The 21,263-nt window shown below is 44.3% G+C and overlaps 1 protein-coding gene across 2 annotated transcripts in view; it reads right to left on the reverse strand.

The window, feature by feature from the left end:
• Positions 1 to 21,263, reverse strand: part of LOC129633358 (PDZ domain-containing protein 2-like) — a 171,851-nt gene that overhangs the window by 36,955 nt on the left and 113,633 nt on the right. The window contains exon 1 of one of the 2 annotated variants that reach the window (XM_055555305.1): positions 15,382 to 15,695. The exons of the other annotated variant lie outside the window; for it this stretch is intronic. The gene's annotated coding sequence lies outside the window, so the exon portion shown is untranslated. Of the gene's footprint in view, positions 1 to 15,381; positions 15,696 to 21,263 lie in introns of those variants that run through there. 2 annotated transcript variants of the gene reach the window in all.

Consider the following 21,263-nt stretch of genomic DNA (forward strand, 5'->3'; position numbering starts at 1 on the left):
AAAGGAGAGGAGTGAGGCTAGTTGCCTACACAATATTCTTTCTCTTCTCTTTCCCTCTAAAAGAAATCCATCTGTGTTTGTAAGACAAGTACCCAACCAAAAAACTGCGTTTTTTAGTATTCCTTCAGAGAGGCATAGCCATAACTATATAGTCTTGGCCCATGAAGTTGTTGAGTGTGTCTATTAAAGAGGATTATATTTTTTATGAGAGTTCTTTCCCCTTTTTCACACTTAAAATGCACATTTGATGACTGGAGCTTTAGCAACCATCCTATGACCAACTATAAGACTTCCTTGAGCAGCTGGTACCAATCCTAGATTGAAAGAAAAATGGGTTGTTATCTTGTTTAAGCCCTATTAATTAGACATTCCATTATAGGTAAACAAAATCCCTAATGAATGAATTGTTTTAATTCACTCTTAACTCTCAGATTCAAGGACCAGATATAATCCTGAGTGTTTAAACATCAGCCCTACTACTTTGTCAACAGCAGCTGTTATTAAGTTCCTACCTTGATTTGGGGCACCTGTCACCACCATCAACAACAACAAACAAGGCATGTTTCTATCTGTTAAAGAGCTAAAAGCACGTATGATTACCACTCTGCAGGTGTTACACACAAGCCTATAGCGGATTGAGAAAAATTATAAATACAAACGATCGTGACACCTTTAGGTCGGCTTATGTTTTGGGAGACCAGGATATGGGCTAATTTTTAACTATCTACATGACTGACTTTTCAGTTCAGTTGCTCAGTTGTGTCTGACCCTTTATGACCCCACGGACTGCAGCATGCCAGGCTTCCTGTCCATCACCAACTTCTGGAGTTTCTCAAACTCACATCCATTGAGTCAGTGATGCCATCCAACCATCTCATCCTCTGTTGTCCCCTTCTCCTCCCGCCCTCAATCTTTCCCAGCATCAGGGTCTTTTCAAATGAGTCAGTTCTTCGCACGAGGTGGCCAAAGTATTAGAGTCTCAGCTTCAACATCAGTCCTTTCAATGAACATTCAGGATTGATCTCCTTTAGGATGGACTGGTTGGATCTCCTTGCAGTCCAGGGGACTCTCAAGAGTCTTCTCCAACACCACAGCTCAAAAGCATCAATTCTTTGGTGCTCAGCTTTCTTTATAGTCCAATTCTCACATCCATACATGACTACTGGAAAAACCATAGCCTTGACTAGACGGACCTTTGTTGGCAAAGTAATGCCTGTGCTTTTTAATATGCTGTCTAGGTTGGTCATAGCTTTTCTTCCAAGGAGCAAGCCTCTTTTAATTTCATGGCTGCAGTCACCATCTGTAGTGATTTTGGAGCCCCCCAAAATAAAGTCTGCCACTGTTTCTACTGTTTCCCCATCTATTTGCCATGAAGTGATGGGGCCGGATGCCATGATCTTTGTTTTCTGAATGTTGAGCTTTAAGCCAACTTTTTTACTCTCCTCTTTCACTTTCATCAAGAGGCTCCTTAGTTCTTCTTCACTTTCTGCCATAAGGGTCGTGTCATCTGCATATCCGAGGTTATCGATATTTCTCCTGGCAATCTTGATTCCAGCATGTGCTTCATCCAGTCCAGCTTTCTCATGATGTACTTGGCATATATCTAGAGAAGCACCAAATCCCTTCATGGTGACATCAGATCCTCATGACTAACAACAGACCTTTTGTAAAACGAGTGCTTCATGGTACTGAACTCCCTCTTCACCAAAACTGTATATATTGCCCTCCCTCACTGCAGCTGGGGAGCAGTCTCTCAGAGCTATCTGAGGTGCTGCCTCCTGGGCTGCAGTCCTTATTTTGCCCAAATAAAACTTAAGTCGCAACTCTCAAGTTGTACATCTTTTCTAGTCGACACCATGAACATATAGCATGTATATAATAAGTTCCTCAAGTTAACTGGACTTATTCTTTTTTAATGAGTAGTTACTTTACAGTTGTTTCTTTCAGAACAACTGTACTTTTTTAGATGCTTCTAGTGTTTAGACTTTTGGGTAAATAATCTTACTATATTTAAATGTCTAGCAACCAATTGCATAGAATCTGACCTCACTGTTAATTAAAAACGACTCAAGTATTTTCTAACAGCCAGTGATACACTCTCCCATTGTTGTTGTTCAATTGCTCAGTTGTGTCCAACTCTTTGCAACCCTACGGACACAGCACACCAGGCCTCCTGTCCTTCACCATCTCCTGAAGTTTGCCCAAGTTCATGTCCATTGCATCAGTGATGCCATTCAGCCATCTTATCCTCTGATGCCCTCTTCTGCTTCTGCCCTCAGTCTTTCCCATTGGCTAACTCTGGGTCCCCAGGCAAGTCTTTTAGCACCTTTGGGACTCAGTTTCCTTATCTGTTAAATGAGGCAGTTCTATTAAGTTTCCTTCCAGTTCCAGCACCTTGTTGGACATTGGAGCTGAGTTAGCAAGTCGGATGGAGTTGCTAGACTCATTAAGAAGCATGTATACAACACATGGAAGTTTTAAACTGCAGAAAAGATAGGCCAAATTGCTTTATCAGATTTTGAGTGTTTGCCAAGACAAAGGGAGGAGCGGGCGGGAGGCGGGGGTGGGCCCTGGGTGGTTTACATTCACGTGCTTGTAACAACAGTTCAGTTCTTACGGAAAATAAGAAGAAATATAGCCTACCAAATACAAGCTCCCTGGAGCCGCAGAAAGAACCAACATTCAGGAAGAGGGAAGGAACTTGCCTGGGATGGGTGGGTGTGGGGCATGAGGGCCATGGAACAAGAGGAAATCCGGTGTTTCCATTGAGGACCCGCAGACTTTCCAATTTGGCAAGAGCCTAAGTTGTGCACAGACTGGCCTCCACTCCCTCCCCTCCCAGACTGCTTGCAGGAGTCCAGGCTAGAGGGCCTGGTGCAAGGACAGTATCCTCAGAGGAAACCAAGAGATCACAGAGCACAAAGGTTCAGCCCCTGCTCCTCTCTGAGAAGCAGCCCCTTTTCCCAGGCTTCACTGTGGGAAAGGTTCAGACAATGGTCATGAGAAGGCAAGTCAACATCCATGGAGTGACAGGAAAGGAATCCTCATTTGACCTCTTGCAGGCAGAACACCAGAATTAAGGGAAGATTGTGAAGGCATGTGATATACCAGTCCCTGAGCTCGCAATGAACCCCAAGGCACCATCCTGGCCTTTAAAGGGCAGTGAAACCAAGCAGGACCCTGTGGGACCCTCCAGCATACAAAAGCTTTTCTGTGTCCCCAATTCTTATTTGTAGGAAAAAGACATCAGCCTCCTAGGCCTTCCCTGAGTTTCAGAGGGCAGATTCAAACAGTTAATAATTAGAACAATAGAGTCACAGGACTCAGAGTTCCTCCTGAAGGAACATACATAACAGTCTGATATAAATCTCTGAGTTCTTCTGCAGGAACTAGGGTCCCACCCAGAGGGAGGATGGGAACTTCAGGCTAAGCACAAGTCTGGACCCCAGACTGGTTGGAACCAGAAGGCTGATGGTTTAGATTCCTAGAGCACCACCCAGTTACCTCCCCACCAACCAATCAAAGGAAGGTCATACACCCTAAAGCCTTTAAACTCTTTTGAGCATGAGTCACCCATTCTCCTTGCTTGGCCCTACAGTAAACCTTTCCTGCTCCAAACTCTGTTTCTGTGACTTAGGCCCATGAACTTGGGTTCAACAACAGCGGGTGTGTTTCCAAAATTGCCCCAGGTCTTTGCTCAAAACCAGTGACTCCCCATCTTTAGCAGGAGTTAACATAAATCTTTATAAGGGCTTCCCTGGTGGCTCAGATGGTAAAGAATCTGCCTGCAATGCAGGAAATCCAGGTTCTATCCCTGGGTTGGGAAGATCCCCTGGAGAAGGGAATGGCAACCCATTCTAGTATCCTTGCCTGGAGAATTCCATGGACAGAGGAGTCTGGCGAGCTACAGTTCATGGGGTTGCAAAGAGTCAGACATGACTGAATGACTAATACACACAACATAAATCTCTAAGTTAAAGGGTCCAAAGATAAGAAAGGAAGTCACCAACCAAAAAACCAGATGGAACCAGCTGGGACCAAGATGGTGACCAATTTGACCTCCAACAGACTCTGAGTCTCATCATATGTTAACCTTACTATATTAGCAAGTGAAATTGAGTGTTTCCTGTCATGTCAGTAAACAAGGATGTCACAGCCACCAGTGATTTCGGGCCTCCAAATGTGAATTTCTGAGCCCTGAGAGTGCCCAAAAAGGAGAACAATGCCTGCGATCCAGCAGCTGTCCTTTGCAGCCACTCTAAGGATGTGAAAAGCCAAGAAGCAGGATGCTGGCCCCAGATAGCTGAGATGCATATGAAAGGAATGATTTCAGTAAGCCCAGACACTTGCATCTTCCCATATACAGAACAGTGCTAAATTCCTTAAATTGAGATATCTGGCTTTCCTTAATTAACAATAATCTTTGATGTGAACATCATCTGAAGACTACTTGCCTCCTTTGTTGCAAACTTTTGTCTAACCTGATCCTTCCCCAGCCCTGGAACCCACCCCTCACCATGGAACATCCCCCTCCCCACCCACCTCCAACAGTTCTCTCAGGGTCACTTGAGAAACTGTCTTCGGGGCTTGAAGTCTTAAAAATTTTCACAAAATAATAACTTTCAGTTTCTATGTTGTGACTATCTTTTAAGTCAACAGGCGTATTAAATGGACATTAAGGATCAGAAAAAAATAGTAAGAGGGTGGCACTCTACTACTTGAGAAAGCCCTAGCCCTTCCCTAGTTCAGTTCAGTCGCTCAGTTGTGTCCGACTCTTTGCAACCCCATGAATTGCAGCACGCCAGGCCTCCCTGTCCGTCACCAACTCCTGGAGTTCACCCAGACTCAGGTCCATCGAGTCAGTGATGCCATCCAGCCATCTCATCCTCTGTTGTCCCCTTCTCCTCCTACCCCAATCCCTCACAGCATCAGTCTTTTCCAATGAGTCAACTCTTCACATGAGGTGGCCAAAGTACTGGAGTTTCAGCTCTAGCATCATTCCTTCCAAAGAAATCCCAGGGCTGATCCTCTTCAGAATGGACTGGTTGGATCTCCTTGCAGTCCAAGGGACTCTCAAGAGTCTTCTCCAACACCACAGTTCAAAAGCATCAATTCTTCAGTGCTCAGCCTTCTTCACAGTCCAATTCTCACATCCATACATGACCACAGGAAAAACCATAGCCTTGACTAGATGGACCTTTGTTGGCAAAGTAATGTCTCTGCTTTTCAATATGCTATCTAGGTTGGTCATAACTTTCCTTCCAAGGAGTAAGCATCTTTTAATTTCATGGCTGCAGTCACTATCTGCAGTGATTTTGGAGCCCAAAAAAGTAAAGTCTGACATTGTTTCCACTGTTTCCCCATCTATTTCCCATGAAGTGATGGGACTGGATGCCATGATCTTTGTTTTCTGAATGCTGAGCTTTAAGCCAACTCTTTCACTCTCCTCTTTCACTTTCATCAAGAGGCTTTTTAGTTCCTCTTCACTTTCTGCCATAAGGGTGGTGTCATCTGCATATCTGAGGTTATTGATATTTCTCCCGGCAATCTTGATTCCAGCTTGTGCTTCTCCTAGTCCAGTGTTTCTCATGATGTACTTTGCATATAAGTTAAATAAGCAGGGTGACAATATACAGCCTTGACATACTCCTTTTCCTATTTGGAACCAGTCTGTTGTTCCATGTCCAGGTCTAACTGTTGCTTCCTGACCTGCATACAAATTTCTCAAGAGGCAGATCAGGTGGTCTGGTATTCCCATCTCTTTTAGAATTTTCCACAGTTTATTGTGAGCCACACAGTCAAAGGCTTTGGCATAGTCAATAAAGCAGAAATAGATGTTTTTCTGGAACTCTCTTGCTTTTTCCATGATCCAGCGGATGTGGGCAATTTGATCTCTGGTTCCTCTGCCTTTTCTAAAACCAGCTTGAATATCAGGAAGTTCACGGTTCACGTACTGCTGAAGCCTGGCTTGGAGAATTTTGAGCATTACTTTACTAGTGTGTGAGATGACTGCAATTGTGTGGTAGTTTGAGCATTCTTTGGCATTGCCTTTCTTTGGGATTGGAATGAAAACTAATCTTTTCCAGTCCTGTGGCCACTGCTGAGTTTTCCAAATTTGCTGGCATATTGAGTGCAGCACTTTCACAGCATCATCTTTCAGGATTTGAAATAGCTCAGCTGGAATTCCATCACCTCTGCTAGCTTTGTTCGTAGTGATGCTTTCTAAGGCCCACTTGACTTCACATTCCAGGATGTCTGGTTCTAGGTCAGTGATCACACCATCATGATTATCTGGGTCGTGAAGATCTTTTTTGTACAGTTCTTCTGTGTATTCTCGCCATCTCTTCTTAATATCTTCTGCTTCTGTTAGGTCCATACCATTTCTGTCCTTTATCGAGCCCATCTTTGCATGAAATGTTCCCTTGGTATCTCCAATTTTCTTCAAGAGATCTCTAGTCTTTCCCATTCTATTGTTTTCCTCTATTTCTTTGCATTGATCGCTGAGGAAGGCTTTCTTATCTCTTCTTGCTATTCGTTGCAACTCTGCACTCAGATGCTTATATCTTTCCTTTTCTCCTTTGCTTTTCACTTCTCTTCTTTTCACAGCTATTTGTAAGGCCTCCCCAGACAGCCATTTTGCTTTCTTGCATTTCTTTTCCATGGGGATGGTCTTGATCCCTGTCTCCTGTACAATGTCACAAACCTCATTCTATAGTTCATCAGGCACTCTATCTATCAGATCTAGGTCCTTAAATCTATTTCTCACTTCCACTGTATAATCATAAGGGATTTGATTTAGGTCATACTTGAATGGTCTAGTGGTTTTCCCTACGTTTTCAATTTAAGTCTGAATTTTGCAATAAGGAGTTCATGATCTGAGCCACAGTCAGCTCCTGGTCTTGTTTTTGTTGACTGTATAGAGCTTCTCTATCTTTGGCTGCAAAGAATATAATCAATCTGATTTCGGTGTTGACCATCTGGTGATGTCCATGTGTAGAGTCTTCTCTTGTGTTGTTGGAAGAGGGTGTTTGTTATGACCAGTGCATTTTCTTGGCAAAACTCTATTAGTCTTTGCCCTGCTTCATTCTGTATTCCAAGGCCAAATTTGCCTGTTACTCCAGGTGTTTCTTGACTTCCTACTTTTGCATTCCAGTCCCCTATAATGAAAAGGACATCTTTTTTGGGTGTTAGTTCTAAAAGGTCTTGTAGGTCTTCATAGAACCATTCAATTTCAGCTTCTTCAGCATTACTTGTTGGGGCATAGACTTGGATTACTGTGATATTGAACGGTTTGCCTTGGAAACAAACAGAGATCATTCTGTCGTTTTTGAGATTGCATCCAAGTACTGCATTTTGGACTCTTTTGTTGACTATGATATGGCTACTCCATTTCTTCTGAGGGATTCCTGCCCACAGTAGTAGATATAATGGTCATCTGAGTTAGACTAGTGTATATGCCTCTCCACCATCAGCGCCACTCCTCCACCTTTTGTCTTCATTCTTTAAAATTAAATCTCTCTCACCACATGGATGAAAAGTTGATCTGTGAACTTAGTCCCCCTTCTCCATTCCTTAGCCACTGAATAACACTTGTGTTGTGTGGATCTCAGCTTCAGTTTCATTATTCAGCTGCTTGAACCAGGATGGGAAAAGAGCCCTCTACGTGGCAGGGAAGAGAGCCTCAGCCAGGCTAGGGCCTGAGCAGTGTCCAGAGGACTTAATTCCATAACAGGAGAAAAGTGAAGTAGAGAGAAAGTAAGACCAAAAGTTGTAGAAATGGAAAGGAAACAAGCCAGAAATCAACAAATCATCAAACTCTACTCTGGACATGATGGCCTTGGGGAGAAGCCTGGGGAAACAAAGAGGTGGGACCCACTGTCTAAGATCCTGCTGATGCTGTGTCTGGGCATGTGCACAGTTAAAAGGTGTGGCTGGGGAAAGCCACCGGTGGGCCAGGGAGACACCACAGGTGAGCCTGATCTTGGTCAGCCTTCCACCATCCATTTCTTTAGGCTCCAAGGCTTGGATACATGAATTCTGTCAGCACATTGAAAGATACGGACATACAGTTCCCAGCAAGGATGCTCATTTATTAACTTTCAGTTGGAAATATAGTTATTAAGTGGGCAGGATGTTTGCAACAACCTGATCAATGCCTGTTTTTCCTGAAGGCAGGAGGCAGAGGAAGGCAAACTTCAGAACAAGGGGAACCAGGTGAGCATCGGAGGGCTCTCCTGCCAAGGCACTCTTTCCTGCCCCCACCTGGGCTTAGACAAGGAAACTGCCCACAGAGCCAAGACTGTCCTCCCCAACATCTGAAAAGGTATCACCCACATCTGGCTCCTGGAAGGTTTTTTCCCTACTCTCTACACTAACTACAGCCCTTCGATTTACACTCTTTTCTCCCAACCACAGAGTGGCTTCCCAGGTGGCTCAGTGGTAAAAAAAAATCAGCCTGCCAAGCAGGAGACACGCATTTCATTCCTGTGTTAGGAAGATGCCCTGGAGAAGAAAATGGCAAACAACTCCAGTATTCTTGCCTGGGAAATCCCGTGGACACAGGAGCCTGGCAGGCTACAGTCCATGAGGTTGCAAGAGTCAGATACGGCTTAGTCAACTAAACTCTTAACCACCCACCACAACATCAGTATGGTATGATTTCTGTTTTTTAAATTATGAGCGAAATAATATTTTAGTCCATCCTCCCCAAGATCCCTGTGATTCTATATGTTTTTATGGACAATTTCCTAACTTAGGTATTCTTGAGGCTGGCTATTCAACCGTGTATGATGTAATTTACTAGTTTAATTCCTAACATAGAAACTTGTCTTCTTTATTTCTAAGGTAAGGGCTGCAGGACAGGGTTCTCATGGTTGCCCCCAGGAACCAAGGAAACCTTCCAGATTTAACCAAACTACAGGGGGGGTCACGAAGCCGTCACTCAGCAGGCCCTCTGCAGCACAGCTTTGGTCTGCCCAGACTGGTGTGCGGGAGAGCTTGGGCGAAGCGAGGGCAGGAGGGACGGAACCAAAATCACAAGGAAAAAAACCAGGGGAGTCAATGTTCTCCTCATTGCCTTGACCCAGAGCCCTGCCGAGGAGCCTTATGCTGCTGAGATTCCAGATGGCTTGAGCATTTCCCAGAGCCCTGAGGCCCAGTGGCAGCATCTCTGCTACACAGATGGGGGAGCAGATTGAGAAGGGACCTGCGATTCAGTCGGCAGGCAGAGAGCTAGGTGTCCATGACGTCACCCGGCAGACTTTCACTTGGGATTGGAAGCAGGTTCTCAGCCAACAGGCAGAGGCTCTTGCCAGAAAAATTGGAACCAAAAGTTCCTCTGTGATTCTCTGCATTGGAGGAAATGTGGGCACTGGGGCACATCCATTTGGGAGACCTGTAGACGGCTGGGTCCATTACGGGTTTAATGTTTCAGGACAGTAATCTAGTCTCCCCACAGCTAAGCCTGCAGAGATACGTGCTGTGGGAAAGATGCTCTGAGGTACCCTGCTGAAGTGGGGAATTATCAAGATTAGCAAAACGGCCATTACCTGCCACCCACCATGTTCCACTGAAGCACTTCCAACATGCTTTAAGCATCCTGGTCATTCCCTCTGTGAAGCTGAGTACGTGCCAAGTCAGACTCTAAAGGAATCCTGTGAAAATAACTGAGGACCTGTTCTCAACTTGAAATCGCAAGTCTCTTTGCCTGAGGAGGTGATTAAAAACTTGGCCCACCTCCCCATGCACACACTCTTGCCCCGTGTCTGGCCAGCCCCCTGCTGTGGGCTCTGCTCTCTCCTGCTCTGTCTTGTCTCATTCCTGTTTTCTGCTCTACAAGTCTCCCTCCATTTCGCCTCACACCCAAGTTCTTTCCCATGACTCTCATGACCAGAAACGAAATGGAAAGAAAGATGCCTGTGCTCCTGAGGTTCTTGGGTTCTACAAGACAAACAAGATTAAGCCAATGAGGATTCCTCAGGGATGAATCATTCATTCATTCACTCGTACTTTTAACAAATATTTATTGACTGTAATAAACAAAGGGACCCCTCACCTGCAGAAACTTAAAATCTGAAGTAGTCTTCCATAGCTGGGTCCAGTGTCAGAATCACTGGAGGCCACAGTATTTTTCAGGTATCTGCATTTTTAACAAGTGAAAGTTGCTCAGTCATGGCCAACTCTTTGCAACCCCATGGATTAAACAGTCCATAGAATTCTCCAGGTCAGAATACTGGAGTGGGTAACTGTTTCCTTCTCCAGGGGATCTTCCCTGTGCAGGGATTGAACCAAGGTTTACCACACTGCAGGCGGATTCTTCACCAGCTGAGCCATGAGAGAAGCCCAAGAATACTGGAGTGGGTAGCCTATCCCTTCTCCAGGAGATCTTCCTGACCCAGAAATTGAACTAGAGTCTCCTGCGGATTCTTTACCAACTGAGCTATCAGGGAGGCCTTTAACAAGCATTTCATGAAAGCCCCCTCATTTCATTTTTAACAAGTGTTTCAGGTAATTCTGAGGTAATAGGGCTTTGAAACTATTTGTTGAGTAGAACAAGAGGTGCCACTACACTGTGACTCAGAATGGAAACCATGGGAAGAAAGTCAACCCCATCTAGATGTTTCAGGAGCCCCCTCATTTTTTATCCATGTAGGGCTGCTAGATTTAGCAAATAAGAGTATATAGTATGCCATGAAAGATTAGAGAAATGCAAATCAAAACTACAGTGAGGTATCACCTCACACCAGTCAGAATGGCCATTATTAAAAAGTCTACAAATAACAAACACTGGAGACGGTGTGGAAAAAAGGGAAACCTCCTACATTGTTGGTGGGAATGTAAATTGGTGCAGCTACTTCAGAGAACAGTACGGAAGTTTCTTAAAAAATGAAAAGTCTAGTTACCATATGATCCAACAATCCCACTTCTGGGATCTCCTTGCAGTCCAAGGGACTCGCAAGAGTCTTCTGCAACACCACAATTCAAAAGCATCAATTCTTTGGTGCTCAGCTTTCTTTATAGTCCAACTCTCACATTCATACATGACTACTGGAAAAAACCATAGCTTTGACCATATGGACCTTTGTTGGCAAAGTAATATCTCTGCTTTTTCATATGCTGTCTAGGTTTGTCATAGCTTTTCTTCCAAGGAGTGAGTGTCTTTTAATGTCATGGCTGCAGTCACCATCTGCAGTGATTTTGGAGCCCAAGAAAATAAAGTCTGTCACTGTTTCCATTGTTACCCCATGTATTTGCCATGAAGTGATGGGACCAGATCTTAGTTTTTTGAATGTTGAGTTTGAAGCCAGCTTTTTCACTCTCCTTTTTCACTTTCATCAAGAGGCTCTTTAGTTCTTCTTTACTTTCTGCCATAAGGATGGTGTCATCTGCATATCTGAGGTTATTGGTATTTCTCCCAGCAATCTTGATTCCAGTGTGTGCTTCATCCAGCCCAGCATTTCTCATGATGTACTCTGCATAGAAGTTAAATAAGCAGGGTGACAATATACAGCCTTGACGTACTCCTTTCCCAATTTGGAACCAGTTCATTGTTTCATGTCTGGTTCTAACGTTGCTTCTTAACCTGTACAAAGATTTCTCAGGAGGCAGGTAAGGTGCTCTGGTACTCCCATCTCTTGAAGAATTTTCCACAGTTTGTTGTGATCCACACAGTCAAAGGCTTTGGTGTAGTCAATAAAGCAGAAGAGGTGTTTTCTGGAATTCTCTTGCTTTTTCTATGATCCAACAGATGTTAGAAATTTGATCTCTAGTTCCTCTGCCTTTTCTAAATCCAGCTTGAACATCTGTTAAGTTCTCGGTTCATGTACTGTTGAAGCCTGGCTTGGAGAATTTTGAGCATTACTTTACTAGTGTGTGAGATGAGTGCCAATTGTGTGGTAGTTTGAACATTCTTTGGCATTGCCTTTCTTTGGTATTGGCCAAGTATGTAGTACATCTTAATATATGGTTAGATAGCATCACTGACTCAACGGACATGAATTTCAGCAAACTCTGAGAGATAGTGAAGGACAGGGAAGCATGATGTGCTGCAGTCTATGGGGTCTCAAAGAGTCGGATATGACTTAGTGACTCAACAAGAAAAATGCAATATTTGGGACATATTTATACTAAAATTTGTACTCATTGTTTATCTGATTTTCAGGTTTAACTAGACATTCTGTATTTCACATGGCAAACCTATACCTACCCCATCTCAAAGTGAAGATCTTAGAGACTTTGACCTGCATGCCTTCTCTGCCCTCTGTGAATCAGTCCTACCCAGCATCTCTGCTCCCGCCTCAACAGGCCTTTCACTTCCTTCTGGATGAAAACATCACCCATGGGCCAAGGCCACACACACTAGGCAGGCAGAATGAATGAATCAGCCCTGAACCACAGTTTATTACCCTACTCAGGAAAACTTCTCTTCCCAGCTCCCTGTCACCTCACCCCTGGTCTCATGGGCCCAGCCTGTTATTCCCAGCCCAGATGTCTTCCTTGAAAGCCCTGCTTGCCTGGACTCTGTAAATACTGGTCCTCTCTGGCCAGCTGACCTCTTTTCCCATATAGTACAACTGTGTTGTAAGGATGAAAGGAGACAGGAATAAAGAAAATTTTGATGTAAACACAAGAAGTACTCGACTTGTGATTGTCAAACAATGGTCTTATGACCACAATCTTGGGTAGATTTACAACCATGACTGCTCTGATTTTATCAGTTCATTTATTTTTCTAGGTTAGACTTTGTTTGAATGCACCAACTCAAAAACTGAAAGTCACTAGACTATACAGTTGGCAACCAACTCTGTGGCTTGTTTTGAGTTGGAGTTGACTGTCTACCCAGCGTCCATTCCTTCTTTTTCACTCCCTAACAGAATTCTGATTTTGCTCAGGGATTCATCCATAAAGTAGGTACCTCAGCTCTAAAGATGGATGTAGCTGATCATTGGTAACACCCTCTCCTGGCCAGCAATGGTTTCAGGACTGGGTAGGTGACCCAATACTGTCACTGAGTCATGAGGTGAAACCTTCCAGGGGTCTTCTAGAAAACCTCACCTAACTCCTAAGACAAAGTGCCAAGAAGTGCTGGTCCCTCTTCTTCCTCTGGATACCATCAGGCCTGGGTTGGATGGCTAGATTGATGCTGCCATCTTGATATTAGCCTGAAATGAAGCTTGATGCTGAGGAAGGCATAGTGAGAGCAACTACAGAGTTGGGACCTTGAAGACACTGTGGACACTAGAGAACCACTGAATATTCTTCCTCTTGAAGCTGGTTTGGATAGCATCTTTACTACTTGGGTATGCACTTGCAGCTTCTATTAAAAGGCAATGTCGAAGGCAGACATTTAAAATTCTGAGATTCGCAGCAATAAATGTGGATCCACCTGTCCCGACTTCCATCCAAAGGGCAGACATTTGCTCATCCTTATTTCTCTATGGATATTGCCCACAGTAGGAGTGGAATTGATTAGTTTTCCCTTTTCTATGAGTTTGAATAAAAATAGCTCTAGTTTAATGTTTGTTGATGAACTGTTGAAAATAAGTTTACTCCTCCCTCAGGTGAAACCTCCATATTTAAGCATCTTCAGATCCACAAGAAACAGCACGTGATGTCTGAACTAACATACAGTTTTCTCTGAAGCACAGGCAGAGGCCAGAGTCCCTCAGGCACCTTTAAGGTACTGAATCCCACAGCTCATGGCCAGAGCTCTGGGCCAATTATATCACACTCTACTCTTAATGCCCTCGACGTTTCCTGCCCCCTTCACCTCCTCTGAGCGTTGAGTTAGCCCCCTGGCTTGGGGCTCCCACTTTGTAAACTCCACCCATGCTGCCTTCTCCTGTTTCAAGCATTTCCATAAACCTATACATCAGTTCTTCAGAAGAGGGCTGACTCTGGGCTCTTGACTCTGAAAAAGTGAGTTTGCGTCTCAGGGATTCCAAAATAGTACGGTAAAGCCACTAGAAACTAATGACATCTTAAATCCACCAGCAATGACACAACTAAGGAAGTGAATGGCTCCAAGCCAGGAGCTCTTATTTGAATATGGTAAGACATAGACACAGTAATGGAGGAAAAGAAAATACAGTATTGGATTAATCATGGACACTAATACAAACCAACACATGGAACTGGCAAGAGGATAAAAACAGACATGCCAAAGCGAGGCCAATTCATTCCATAAATATTTACCGAGTGCCTACTGCCCTGTGCCAGGCATGACCACAAGTTGCTAAAAATACAAACCAAGTTCTGTTTCTGCCCTCAAGAGATTCCCAGTTTTCCTAGGGACAAACACATACATAATTTAAGATAAATCTTAAAGAATGAAAGAATTCACAAAGTGGGAAATGGGGGAGGTAGAAGTCATATACACAAGCCAATTCATATGGAATTCTCAGGGTAAACACGCAGGCTTTGTATTCAGGCAAAAAAATGGTGGCATAGAGAGAGAGTGGGGGCTGGTGGGTGAGGCTGGTTATGTTTCACCTTCCCTCTTGTTCCAAGGAATTTGACCTTCCACATGTAGCCAATGGGTTTTGGTTGTTTAGGGGGTGAGTGGGGGGCTATGGGCTATTTATATAATTATTTAAGCAAGGAAAAGATATCACCAAATTTGTGATTTCATTCTAGAGAAGTATCAATGTGCAAAAATGTTCACTAAAATATGTGAAGAAGTTACAAAGTAGTTTTGAATATTTTCATTCCTAAACAATCTCTTTGAGGGATATTCACAAAAATGATAACTGTTTTTACCTCAAGGAAGTTAAGTCCATGAGTGGTTTTTCACCTTTGAACATCTGCATTTTTTAAATTCTTGTGAACATATATTACAGTGATGATTTTAAAAATGTGTGTGTGTGTTTAGAGATATGGATGGCATTTTTATAGACTGAGACTAGCCATCAGGAAGGCCTATTACAAGACTGTCCTCATGGTTCTGGTGATATATGAACATCTGGATCAAGGCAGTAGGGACCAGGTGGGAGTAGCTTCTTGGGTCAGAGGCAGAGTTGCCCAGTCTAGGTGACCACTTGGTATCAGGTTGGTGGGGAAAGGGATAAAGGAGTCAGAGATGACCCAAGGAATTGGACAGACCTGGGGCTAGAAGTCAAGGTTTGACTTCTTTCCTCATTGACTCAATGGACATGAGTTTGAGCAAACTCCAGGAGATAGTGAAGGACAGGGAAGCCTGGCATGCTGCAGTCTATGGGGTCATAAAGTGTTGGACACAACTTAACAACTGAACAACAACAAATATTCACACTCCAGAGGTGGAGGCCAAGGCTAAGCCTTCCCTTTGTAGAACTGCAGCAATGGACTCCCCGTGGCCCAGGGCCCACTTACAACACCCCACTGCCCACACCTATCCAGTCTTACCTGGAAACTCCCTGTCTGAACTCACCAGGCCTGCCTGGGAGAGCCAGGTTTATTATCAGAAGCTCACAAAGCTCAGCCTCTTCGAAGGCAATTAAAACTCCAGTGTGGGAGAGCTTTGGCACCAACTACTTTTTCCACCTAGCTGACTCTTACCATAGATGTAAGAGTCCACCACCTCAACATGGAGCCAAGTGGGAGATGAAAACACACTCACACTCTGCTGCTGTGTGAGTGCAGCCCTCCACTCCCTCTGCCCCTTGTAATTCCCCAAAGCTCCCATTCAACAAGGAAAACATGGACCTGATAAGTGGGTTTGACGTGGGCCAAACAGTTGCAGCCCATTTTCATCTGACAGACAGTAGAAGCACCAATTTCCATCCAAAAAAAAAAAAAAAAAAAAATGAGTGACAAGTCTAGAGCTGAGCTGCTGGGCTGAGGAGAAGGATTGCAAAGGAGAAAATTGCCTCCATTAAGTCAAATCCGTCCTGGGAGAATGGGCTGCAGAATCAGTTCCAGGTCACCATTTGCATGATCACATTAATCTGTCTTTTTTTTTTCCAACTACATTTCTATTCCTCCCACCTAATAAAGTTGGGGTCCAGTCCCCACTCACATAAGGATCGCCAGAACACGAGAAATAGGCAAATTCTAACTATAGGCACCATTTACAACTAGTGGCATAGAAAGTGATCCAGCTCTAAATTCCAAAAAGGAAACAGTACTGTTTCAAAAAATAGGTAATTTGATAAAGACAACTTTCAATCATTTAAGCATAAGGACTTTTGCCCTATATTGTGAGCGAGGCAAGACTAATTAGAAAACAAAACTTGGTCAGTGGTGTGCTCTTGCTGGTCCCCAAAAACTGAATGGTAAATTATCAGGAATTTTGCAAGGTGGTTGACATCACATTGGCAGTTGGAAATCAGCTATGGTGGAAGCATTTACACCACGGAAATTGGCAAATGCTCCAATTGTGAGAGCCTCTAGGCACTCATAAGACATTTACCAGTACAGAACTATGATCCTCTTTTCATTTAAAGGTCTATTTATATACACATTGGGGTGTGTGTGTGTGTATATGTAAAAAGCCACAAAGTAAAATAGCTAAAATATTAACTGTATTAATTCCAGGTGATGTGACTAACAAGTTCTTTTACCTTCCTTTACTTTATATTTTTCCTACAGTGAACATGTATTCTTCACATAATAACCAACCTTCTGGCAAAGGGAGCAGTTCCTTTCCCTCCAGAGCTCTCTGACTCACTCCTTTCCTCTCCTTCCTTCTCTTTAAATTTCCTCCTTCTCTGACCTCCTAGGTTTTTATTGCCTGCATAGGGTGCTGCTGAAATTCCAAACTACTCCCCTAGTCCCAGGCAGGCAGAATGCCAAGTAAGGAGGCCAGGCAAGTGGGCGTCAGGCTCCAGGTGCTGGAGCCCAAACTCAGCCATGGTTGAGGGGGCGGGGAGACTGGCTTCTGCCCTGGGCACAAAGCTGGTACTGGTGATTTAACAGAAGAGCAGTGACCAGCAGGGGAGATCAGCAGTCTCGGCCCAGGTGACCCCATGCTCTGTAGATGGGACCACACCACCCCTCCAGGTATTCATATCTGCATTCACCTGCTGCATACTGACCATTCCAGTAGATTTACAGAGCAGGGCGACCACTCTCAAAGTTCACAGCTAGTGCTTCACTGTCTCCTTGCTATGGTTGGGTATTCTTTCAGTTTATCAGACATCAACCCAGGCACGGAAAGCCCAAGTGATTTGCCCAAAGTCACTCGGCCCGGAGCAGAGCTGGGACAACAGTCCAGGTATTAACATTGAAGTTCAGGTTTTCTCCCTTGATTATATCAAGTATGTCGAAGACTCTGAATTTCTGACTGTATAGATTTTTGTTTTTTTAAGTAAAAAGGATTTTGTGAATATATAGTGTAAGGGATTTTATTTATTTATTTATTTATTTTTTACCAACTGTGTAGTTTGAATGAAACTTGAGCTCCTGTTTCGGCATGAGTAAAGAAGTCTAAGACAGACTTTTTGGGCAAAGGAAAGGGGCTACTGACCCCTGTCCCCAGCGGGACTTGGTTTTGGAACTTGAACTTGGTCTCTGTAGGAAAGTAAGATGCTACCATGTTTCCTCCTTCTTTTTAATATTCCTTGTTTGAGAGACTTTTGCGTGTGGGGTAAATGCTGGTGTTATTGCTGGTGTTGCTTCTCCACCACTTTCACTTTCTAATCCCACAGACTGGGAATCTCAACACCCACCTGCTGCCTCCAAACTCCCCACCTCCCACAAGGTTAGAGGGCTTGGTGCACAGAGGGCTCCCTAACACTCCGTGGGGTCTCTTCAAGCAGACAGAGGACCATGTGTATGTCCACAGTGCCTTCCAGGTCTGGTTGAGGGCCTCTTGGCTCTGGTTACTCAGCTGGCCTGCAGAAACTTCTGGTCGGCCTGTGATTGGCAGAGAGACCAGGCCCTGTGAAGAGGACTCCTTCCAAAATCAGGAGGGGGCCGCCCTGCAGGCAAAAGCTGCTCTAGAAACCCATGAACAGCTTTAGAAGAAAGGCAGTGATGATTTCAACATCTTGTTGACCAACCCGTGGGCTAGAAAGGATTTAAAAAATTTATCCAATACCTCTTAATGCAGTTCCTGGGAGGTGAAGGAATCACCACGATATTTAAGACAGGGGCCATGTAGTTAGGGCTCTGGTACCCAGTCCTGCTCCCCTCAGTGCCAACTGGAGCATACCCACTTTTTTTTTTATGTATATAGGGTTTTCTTAAGGACTTTCCTATAGCTCAAATGGTAAAGAATCTGCCTGCAATGTAGGAGATCAGGGTTCAATCCCTGGGTTGGGAAGATCCTCTGGAGAAGGGAATGGCAACCCACTCCAAGTGTTCTTGTCTAGACAATCCCATGGACAGAGAGCCTGGTGGGCTACAGGCCATGGGGTTGCAAAGATTCAGACACGACTGAGAAACTAATACACACACACAAGGTTTTCTTATAAAAATCTTCTTTATAGAAAGGGTTACAGTGCCTTAAACACAGTAAGTTTGAAAGTTAACTCCTCTAATATAACCACATTGTTAAAGAGGTTGAAGAAACTAAGGCCCAGTGAGACAAAGTTCAGGCAGAAGTGAGTGGAAGAGTCAGGTCTTTCCATTTTACCCATAGCCACTCTTGCTTCAGCTGTCCTTTGACTTGGCAGGCTGTTGACCTTGGCTTCACGAAGCACTCATATCTTTCTGGTCTACCACAGCCCTCGCTCTTGCCGGCAAGGAAATGATTTAATCATTTTCAACTTTGGACCTGGCTCCATTACCTGCACTCACCTCCTTGTTGACTTCAATTTCCTGTTGGTGGACCCTGGCCAATCCAACAGCAGACCTGCCAGACTCTTACCTCCACATCCTCTGCCTCTCCACACAACGCAAATCTACATCAACTTTGGTGGTCCTGGGAATTGCCAAAACACCTCCATTGACCTGGAAGGGAATAGACTGTAATCAACTCAGGGCCCTATACCTAGTCTGCCCTGACTCAATAAGCTTAGGGATGACAAGATAGCTATACACACATGATAAACACCAAAACATACTGCAGCATCCACCCACAGACTGAGACGCCCCCACCAAGAGTTCTGAATAGTTACATGAATAATAAAAAAGTCACAGATAATCCCTATATCATTCTCTGTTTCCTCTTTTGTCAAATATACAGTGGCAGAACTTCATCTACTGTCACAGAGAGTCTCAATTTATGAACAACAAATACTTTAAACTCAGAGGTTATTCCCAAGCAGTCTCATTACATCGTGCCTATTTGTAACAACCAAAGAATTCTTCCCTTTACAAACTGCATCACTGCAGTGTCTCCTTTAACAGCAAGCTTCTCTAATGATTCAACCATGCACTCTTCTTTACACACACAAAAAGAAATCATGCCGAATTTTCAAGGCCACAACTCCTGCAAAATATGAGGTACAAAAAATGAAAACAGTAGGCAAAAGAAAGTGAAAATACAGAAGACGAAACCCAGAACTGAGGCCACTGACAGCGTATTTGCCCTTGTTTTCTAATCCTGGGAATCTAAGAAAGCTGCAGCTGCCGCAGAGAAACTGGTCGGGTTTGATACTCGGGACATAAAGCGTTCCTCCAAACGCAAGTGTGTAGAGCTCTCTGACCCACTGAGTTTGGCTCACATCAGATGATTCTGGGGTGGCCATTGCTATGAGTGCCTCTCTCAAGGAATCTGACCCGGTCCAAGGAATCCCAGAGCCCTAAAGATCAGGGCAGTCTCTGCGCCTTTGGAGTAGCCAAGCCCTGTTTACAATTTCTAACCCCATTGATGGACAACTGCAGTCAGTGAACTAGAAATGGCGAGTGCCTCCTTGGTTGCCTGAGACTGATATCACTCAGGATGAATCCCCCAGCCCCAGACAAGTCCCCGAAACACTGTCTTCCCATTCAAATGGCAGCTGCCAATGAATCTCTCTGAGGCACACACAAGGGATACACCAGTTGGCTCCAACCATGCCCTGCGGCTCACACACCTCACGGAGCCCAGTTTGGACATGCTTTCGTCCATCCTGGGGGAGACTCAAGCATGTGGGCGTGGTGTCAGACCCTGGGGCCTCTGACACCATCGCTTGGTCTTAAGAAGCTGCAAGAAAACTAAATCATCTGACACTTCTTCTTCATCCTCTTTTTTCTTCCACCAACAGAACAGGCTCCAAATGTGACCTACTTTTTCTTTCTTTGTGATTATGCAAAACTCACCAAGCTTTTCCTTGAGCCTGACTAATATTTTCAGTGACATGCTTTTCATCTTTTGGAAAAGAGGAGTCCACGTCAGCCTGCCAGAGCACATAAGTCTTGGTGAAATGTCTGAAAAGGTCAGATGTGTTACAAGGACTTCACTGGGGGACCCGTAAGAGACTTTACAGAGCGCAAGGGTGGGGAAAAAAACACAACAAAATCCAGATCCAATTTCCTGAAAGGCATTAGTATTTTGTCTGCAAGTTTCCATCAGCAGGAATCAGGACGTTATCGATGAGCTAAGTGACTCCAAAGTTCCTCACCACAGCCGCGTCCTGTGACTGTGGACTCTGGCCCCACTGGAGCCTTGCCACACTCCCCAGACCACTAGACACATCCCAAGCTCTGCCTTTTGCATTAAAAATGGACCTCTCCCAACTTCTCAGGGAATCAGAACACAACAGGGTTTTAAAGTATCAGGAGGAACAATTAAAAAATAAAAGCCGAGCACCTAGCTTGGGTAGAAACCTGGCTCTATTAGTCAAAGTTAAGTTGATACTGATTTTTTTTTGCCCTATTTTTAAACTCCGAGGCTGTGCACTTCTTAACATCTGATCAGCTGTCCTTTTCTGATCTTGAAATTCTGAATGGAAAACATTTGCTTGGTGATTTTAGAAATGTCACCACTGGTCCAAAATCTGCCCCTAGGATTCTGATCCAAAGCTTCCCTTTTATCCTCAGTGAGGTGAAACAGCCTGATAAATGTTTACTGGACAAATTGCTCGAAATAGAAACAGATTTGCAGCCTCGGGAGTCAACCCTGTTTGCTTCCATCCAGGTTAGTTCAGCTTCATGCCACATCCAGGCTGCCTGGTCAGCACTGACTCAAACACAAGCCACTCAAGTCTGAGGGGTCTGGAAAATCACCGTGTCAGGGAGGGACTCACCAGCCACATCTGCCCTCAGCAATGTGAGGACCCAGATTTCAAACTCATTGAACATCGCATCCCATGTAGATTTAATTCCATCTCCACTACTGTGAAATAGTTCACATTCATTCATTCTGAAAGCATTTACTGAGCACCTCTGGGGCAGTGCTATGCTCAGCCAATACAAAGATG

Source organism: Bubalus kerabau, chromosome 18, assembly GCF_029407905.1.
Source record: "Bubalus kerabau isolate K-KA32 ecotype Philippines breed swamp buffalo chromosome 18, PCC_UOA_SB_1v2, whole genome shotgun sequence".
In the NCBI taxonomy this organism is placed as follows: domain Eukaryota; kingdom Metazoa; phylum Chordata; class Mammalia; order Artiodactyla; family Bovidae; genus Bubalus; species Bubalus kerabau.